The 7044-nt window shown below is 40.8% G+C and overlaps 1 non-coding gene across 1 annotated transcript; it reads left to right on the forward strand.

The window, feature by feature from the left end:
* The first annotated feature begins 3239 nt into the window (after positions 1 to 3239).
* On the forward strand, positions 3240 to 3346 carry LOC118486079. Its single transcript, XR_004877935.1, has one exon. It is a non-coding gene; the product is annotated as a small nucleolar RNA R71 (small nucleolar RNA).
* The last annotated feature ends 3698 nt before the right edge of the window (positions 3347 to 7044 follow it).

Consider the following 7044-nt stretch of genomic DNA (forward strand, 5'->3'; position numbering starts at 1 on the left):
TTTACAATCCTATTCGTTATGATTTGTTTAGAACGTTTTATAGGAAAAATTACTTATTTGGGCATAACATGCCTTTTTAAAATTCCATTTATATACAAGTTCACATACCTCACGGGAGAAATCACTCACACTCGGCCGAAGGTGTATTTTTTAGTGAATCACTCGAGAGCGGCATGAAACTTATTCCTACCATAGGCTTGCCAAGCAATCAATCCTCCTCCTTTTTAACTTGTTACCTTTGTAAATGTCAAGAGGACTTTTTGGGTAAAGGCTTGGGCTAAAGGTGGGTGAATGGGTTAGTAGAAAAGGGCGAAAAGCGTAAAAAGCGTCCGTTTTCGTAAAATACTTTGTTTTAGTGACCTTTTATTTTGAAGTATTTCTCCAAACAAGCTTTTGTTTTAAGAGCTTTGTTTGTTTATTTCTAACTTCATTCATCATTTTTTTTTCAGTCACACGAAAACCGAGCTTGTTACTAAAATAAAGGGTAGAAATAAAAAGGGTTTTTGGTGGGTAAAAGGGTTTTAGGGTAAAGAAATGAAAGGTTTAGGCTCAAAGGGGTTAACTAGGGGGATTTTGGGTAGGTGGTAAAAAAAATGAAAAATAATGGTGTAGAAAGAAAAAGGGTTAGTCCTAATGCCTCCATCATTTACTTACTTGGGTTTAAGTTGGTAAGGACCGGGAATGAATCGTCGTGGCAAGTTCTAGAGTCATAAGAACCAAGCGGCTATTTACACAAGAAACGAAAAATGAGCATTTTGTCTAAAGATGTAAATTTGTATGCTCAATAAAGGCTCAAAACTCACTTTTTGTGGGAATGGGTTTTTGTATGTGATCAAGTATATATAATCAAATTTTAACTAAGCTTGTCATGCCGTTTCATAATTTTCTTATATTGGTTCTTTCTATCACGATGCTCTCGGTTGTAAATTTGTAAAAATATAACCTTATTAATCTTAGGATTCCTAACTTAAACTTTAGACAAGTAAAAAAAAATAATTTTTTTTTGAAAAAAATTTGGGGTGTTTAGCGGTTCCAATAGAGTTTTGTGTAAGCCTTGTTATTAGGACTTGCAAAATTTCAAGGTTTTAGCATCCCCCCTACACTTAAATTACACATTGTCCTCAATGTGTCCCAAAAACAAATTTTTAGGTTGATTAGTTGTGTAATATGGTGTTAAAAGCAAAGATTTATGTTATTGGCAGTCTGGACACGGCCCCGTGGAGACCGGACACGGCCCCGTGTTCAAGTGCCAGTAACAAAAATTAAAGAAAAGAAACAGAAGCCTGGCACGGGGGCGTGTTTGGTGAACACGACCCGTGTCCAGTTACCTGAACTGGGCATTTTTCTGCAGGGGGTTCAGCACGGGGCCATGTTGGTTGGACACGGCCCGTGTTGAACCTTCTGTAATGGAGAAATTGATGTCGGGTTGCCTTGTTCTTGTGCATGGGGTCATTTTTCTCGTTCCCCTTTTCATCCCTTACCACCATGAGTGTGTTTTATTTCTGCAAATTAAAACTAAAAGGTTAAACTAAACTAAAGATAGTTCCGCGAAATGCCTCCGTGGTGCGCCACGTTTATAAGGGTCCTTGGCTAGACCCAATGTGAGGTTATATATTTTCTCAGTGGGATGTTTGGCATCCCATGTTGCACCGTCGGAGAGCAGCATCCAAACTCGAATCAATAACCTTCATGTAGTTGACCGGGTCGTCGTCCTCTATTCTCTTCCCAACCCTGAATTTTACTTCATCATCCCCGTACCTTAAGGTGAGCGTTCCGTCATTCATATCTACCACTGCTTGTGCGGTGGCGAGAAATGGTCTCCCTAGTATGAGGGGGACCTCGGTGTCTTCTTCCATATCGAGTATGACAAAATCGGCCGGATAGACGAATTTGTTTACCTTTACTAGGACATTTTCGATGACACCATGCGGGAATTTGACGGATCGATCAGCAAGCTGTATGCTCATTTTTGTAGGACTCGTTGTTCCTAGGCCGAGTCTTTTAAACATTGATGAGGGCATGAGGTTAATGCTAGCCCCAAGGTCGGCTAGTGCATTACGAACGGGGGAGTCCCCGATTGAGCAGGGAATCGTGAAGCTTCCAGGGTCGATTTTCTTTTGGGGAAGTTTGTTGAGTACGAGGGCAGAGCATTCTTCGCCTAAGTTAACTAATTGCAAAGTTTCAATTTTCTTTTTATGAGTGAGGAAGCCCTCATGAACTTAGAGTATTTGGGCATTTGGCTTAAGACATCAATAAAAGGAATATTGACATGCAATTGTTTTAATAGACTTTCGAATTTTGCGAATTGCTCATTGGTTTTTTGACGAATTAACCTACCGGGGTACGGAACTCGAGGAGCCTTGGTAGGCTCTGATGATGGAGGGGAGTTCTTCTCCTGCAGAGGCAGGGGTATAGTCTCTTCTGTTGGCGGTGGCGCTTCCGCAGGCCCCACGGTGCGGTTTTGCAACGTGATGAGATGAACTTGCGCTTTTGGGTTTGTTTCGGTATTGCTTGGTAAAGCACCTTGTGGTCTCTCGGAAAAATTTTGAGCTAGTTGATTTAATTGTTTTTCTATGTTTTGAATACTAGCTTGTTGATTTCTAAAATTTGATTCTAATTGTAGAAACCTTTCCGAGTTTTTCTTTTCAGTGTCGGAGATGAGGCGAGATACAGTATCTTCAAGCCTTTCTCGTCCACCTTGTTGTTGAGTGAAATTTTGTGACTCATTTCTTGGCTGTTGAAAGTTTGTTCGTTGGGTTTGTTGGTTACTACTATTGCCGGGCTCTCTCCAACCAAGGTTAGGGTGGTTTCGCCATCCTTGGTTGTAAGTGCCTGTTGGTGGACCCGACGGCCTAGGTCTATTGTCAATGTAGCTTACCGACTCTTGTTGATCGTCTGTTTCTTTCATACAACTCCAATTTTCATGTGGCCCACCACACCCTTCACAAGCCATAACCGAGACTGTTTTTGTCATTTCCAATTTTTTTATCTTTGAAGAAAGAGCCTCGATTTGGGCTTGTAAAGAAGTGCTTTCATCAACCTTGTGAGCGCCCGGGGCAATAGATTTATTGCCTCGGGGAGTGTGCCACTGAAAATTGGTTTGAGCAATTTCCTCAATTTGGTTATATATTTCATGTGGGCGGCGATTACCTAAAAGTCCCCCAGAGCAAGAGTCAAGTGTCTGCCTTGTGTGTGGCAACAACCCATTATAGAAAGTGGATACTTGTTGCCATATTGCAAGGCCATGATGTGGACACTTTCGCAATAGTTCCTTGAACCTTTCCCAAGTTTCATATAAGGATTCCCCGTCCTCTTATGAATATGTATTAATTTCAGTCATTAATTTAGCCGTTTTAGCGGGAGGGAAATACTTATATAGAAATTTTTGGGCTAGTTCATCCCAGGTGTTTACCGATCCAGCTGGGAGGGCGTTGAGCCAAGCTTTTGCTCGGTCTTTTAGCGAGAAAGGAAACATTCGAAGGCGGATGGCGTCATTTGATGCTCCATTGATCCGAAAGGTATCACATATTTCTAAGAAATTAGTAATATATAGATGGGGATCCTCGTCTGCAAGCCCATGGAAGGTTGCGGAGTTTTGGAGCATTTGTATCAAATGCGGCAGAAGTTCGAAGTTATTGGCTTCAACATTCGGTGCATTGATAGCGGCGTCTAGGTTACCTACGGTGGGTCGTAGATAATCCATGAGGGTACGTTGGTCCGCCATTGGAGGTGGATTCCCCGAAACTTTCTCTTGGTTTTTGGCTTTTAGTCTTTTTCTGAGAAAGCGTTCGGGTTCTTCTCGAGGTTCTTTTATGTCCTTATTAGAACTGGAGCTCATACACTATGTAGGATGGCGTCTGGTTCCAAGTCCTGCAATAAAAACAGAAAAGAATGCTGGTCAGAAGGTTCACCACGGCCCCGTGCTCAGTGAACACGGCCCGTGGTTGGAGTTACAGTGATTGTTTTCCAGATCCCAGTTACTGGAGAGTTGGACACGGCCCCGTGTTGCACCGACACGGCCCCGTGGTCAGCCTTCTGTAACTTGGAAAACTAAAAACTGCCAGTAACTACGCTGGGCACGGCCCGTGTCCGACCAGGAACGGCCCGTGCTGAGCTCTGCAGAAGCTGAAAAACTAAGAAAATCCTAAAAAAAATTAAAAAGAAAAATAAAAATAAGATTAGGCCGTTGATTCCTAACTTTCTTAAAATCCTTGTGTCCCCGGCAACGGCGCCAAAAACTTGATGCGTGTTAGCGTGTATATAATTTAGATGTATATTTTAAGCCCTTTTTATGCTTTAGCCAAGTTTTAAATTTATAAAACACGATATTTACTAACACTAAACACACATATGGGCAAGTGCACCCATCGTGGACGTAGTACAGTGTTGGTAAGATACCGAGGTCGTCCAAGGACACAAGAGCTTTTAGTACCGGTTTATCCTCAACGTCTAATCAAATCAAAATGTTAGAAAAGATTTTTAAACTAAGAAAATAAAAACTAACTAAATGCTGAAAAATAAAAATAAAATAAAAACAGATAGACAAGATGAATCACTTGGATCCGACTCGTGTATTTGTATAACCTTTGATTATTTTCGCACTTTTGCACTTGTTTAAGAGATTATCTTAGTTATTGTAGTAGGCCCCTCTTTTGAAGGCGACGTTACCCTCAACCCAGTAGTTTGAGTCAGCAAGGATACAATCCTAAAGGGTTGGATTATTGGAAGATAATGAATTAAGTTATTAATGCAAATTGTGGTAGGCCTCGCTTTTGGCGGTGACGTTACCCTCGACTAAGTAGTCTGAGTCAGCAGGGATACAGTCCTAAATAGCCGGGTTATAGTATTAATAGTAGTTAACTTATGAGGGGGTCAAAGAGTTTGGATCCCCGCCATCCAATACCTATGGGCATTGAAGGAGATCCTACTAAATTTGACCCAGGTCCCTTGCAGGACCTCTAAACGCTGAACAAGGGCAAGACCCTTACCAAACCGTTCCCTTAACCCCCGACCAGGTAGCCAACATACCTCCATATAGACCGTGGAGATATGAATGGTGAAAATCTTTTATTTTATATAGACAGTAAAATAATGCCAAGACACCACGGACAAACGATAAGGAAAGATCACCTTCAACATAAGCAACTAGTTATTAAAGTCATTAATACAAAACTAAATAAAAAGTGCAAAAGATTAAAAATAAAAAGTTTTATACTAAACACTTGTCTTCACCAAGTGATGTAAGAGACTTAGGCAAACATGGCCTTGATTGTCAAGAAATCTTACGATCAATCTTGGATCCCGAGACGACTCACACACTCTATGATGGATGATGGTGGTGGATGATGGTGTTATGGTGGTGGTGGGTGGTGGATGAAGTGTGAGAGAGGTGGTGTGCCAAGGGATGAGTTGCAATGAAACCAAGCACTCCTATTTATAGGCTGAACAGAAGGCTAGGCACGGCCCCGTGTCCGCTGGACACGCCCCCGTGCCCGTCTGACACTCCCTCTCTTCATTAATTGTAATTCTCAATTACAATTAATGCGCCTGCTGTACTTTTGCCACGCCCCCGTGTTCACTGGACACGGCCCCGTGGTGGGCAATAGAAGCTTCTATAGGTTTGTCTTTTCTACTGCTTCTTGGGCATGGCCCCGTGCTGACTGAGCACGGGGCATGTTCAGTCTATTGCCTTCTCTATTTTGCTTGGGAGGATGCTGTCAAGGGGTCGGGCAATCCACTTTTGTTCCTTTTCTTGTATTTATGTTAGATTTAGCTGTCTTTTTGCTTCTTTTGTGAATTTGAGCTCATTTAATCCTGAAAATACAAAAGGAAGACAAAAACACTCTTTTTCCAACATTAGTACTTAAAAAGGGTTAGTTTTATGCCTCATTTGATGTAATTTATATGTTGCATTTTACACACATCACTATTTACAACGCATGATATTTAACGCATTTTATCGCTTGTTTAGACTAAACGCTAACGCAACGCAATCTCAACGCAAACTCGAAATGCAGATTTACTTTTATGCATCTTAGTTATTTTATGTGTTATTTGTGTGATTATTTGTTTTATGTTGTAGGTCCCCTTGATGTATATGGATCTTCACAGAATTGTCAATCCGATCAAGTGTGCGGAATCCTCTTGATCAGAATAAGCAGAAAACGTGTAGAAACAGAAATCAGCAATCACTTTCAAACCGGATTTTCTATTGATTATCAATCACAAGGAATTACAATCAATCCAAAACCCTAACCACTATCAAATTCGTCCAAGCCTATGCTCTCACGAAAATACTCTCTCACACAACTGTTTTGGCTGATTAACTGATTATCCTAAACCCTAAAGCCTAACCTTGTTTATATAACACAAGGTTTGCTATTTGGGCTAGGGTTTCCTACATGGGCAAGGCCCAATTCGTCCCCCCTATATCCAATTGGGTTTAGTTTAGCCCAAACTATATTATTTCACTAATACAAAGCTAAACCTGCTAACTGTTTATCGTTTAACTAATTACAAGATATCCAAAGACCAAATCTAAGCTGTTGTCACAAATATGCACCAACAAACTCCCCCTTGACAATAGCTTCATAAAAACTTTGTCTTCAGTCTTCTTGCAATCGTCAAGTAATCTTGCACTGTCTTTGGTCTTTGGATAGCTTCAGCTTCAATAGCTTCTGTCAGCTACAGAATGACTCCCCCTAAGCTGATGCATCCAATCACCAAATCTTCAACATGTTAGCACTTGAGTAAACTCCAGTTTAGCATTTGCACAGCAATCGACAAACTCTTCAATCTTGTCTGCAATATAGAAAGGAGGTTCTACCATGCATCCAATCAAACTCTCATCTTCACACTTCACAGCAACTTCTCAGCAACAAACCGCTTCAATCTGTATACTATAAAACAAACATCTCGAGAAACCATAAGAATTTTTCAACAAAGTTAAATAAATTATTATTTTTCAAGAGATAGTTAAACTATATCACAGATTAAGCATTTTCAACTTATCATCACCAACACGCAAAACTTTTGTCCAACACA

This window comes from Helianthus annuus, chromosome 13 (assembly GCF_002127325.2).
Source record: "Helianthus annuus cultivar XRQ/B chromosome 13, HanXRQr2.0-SUNRISE, whole genome shotgun sequence".
In the NCBI taxonomy this organism is placed as follows: Eukaryota; Viridiplantae; Streptophyta; class Magnoliopsida; order Asterales; family Asteraceae; genus Helianthus; species Helianthus annuus.